Genomic DNA, 756 nt, shown 5'->3' with positions numbered 1-756 from the left:
GCACAGGGAATATAGACAATATTTTATAACAACTATAAATGGAGTATAATCTTTAAAAATTGTGAATCACTATGTTGTACACCGGAAAGTTATATAATATTGTAAATCAACTATACCTCAATAAAATTTCAATAAATGGCTCAGATAAAAAATATGCATACATATATATGTGTGTGTGTGTCTGGAGAGAGAGAAAGGAAGAGAGAGTGAGAATGATAACAGAAATAGGCAAAAAGTACATAGAATATCTGAATAAAGGGCACGTGAGTATTCCTTGTACTATTCTTGCAACTTTAAAAATGATAAAATTGGGCTTCCCTGGTGGTGCAGTGGTTGAGAATCTGCTTGCCAATGCAGGGGACACGGGTTCGAGCCCTGGTCCAGGAAGCTCCCACGTGCCGCGGAACAGCTGGGCCCGTGCGCCACAACTACTGAAGCCTGCGCACCTAGAGCCCGTGCTCCGCAACAGGAGAAGCCACCGCAATGAGAAGCCCGTGCACCGCCAACTAGAGAAAGCCCACGCATAGCAACGAAGACTCAACGCAGACAAAAATAAAATAAATAAATAAAATAATTTAAAAAAAAAAAGATAAAATTATGGGAGTCCCTGGTTGTCCAATGGTTAGGACTCAGTGCTTTCACTGCCGGGGCTCAGGTTCAATCCCTGATCAGGTAACTAAGACCCCGAAAGGCATGTGGCGTGGCCAAATATATATAGATAGATAAAATTAAAAGTTACCAGAAAGTTGTGACATT

The sequence above is a fragment of the Physeter macrocephalus genome, unplaced genomic scaffold (genome assembly GCF_002837175.3).
Source record: "Physeter macrocephalus isolate SW-GA unplaced genomic scaffold, ASM283717v5 random_817, whole genome shotgun sequence".
In the NCBI taxonomy this organism is placed as follows: domain Eukaryota; kingdom Metazoa; phylum Chordata; class Mammalia; order Artiodactyla; family Physeteridae; genus Physeter; species Physeter macrocephalus.
This window is presented reverse-complemented; position numbering follows the sequence as displayed.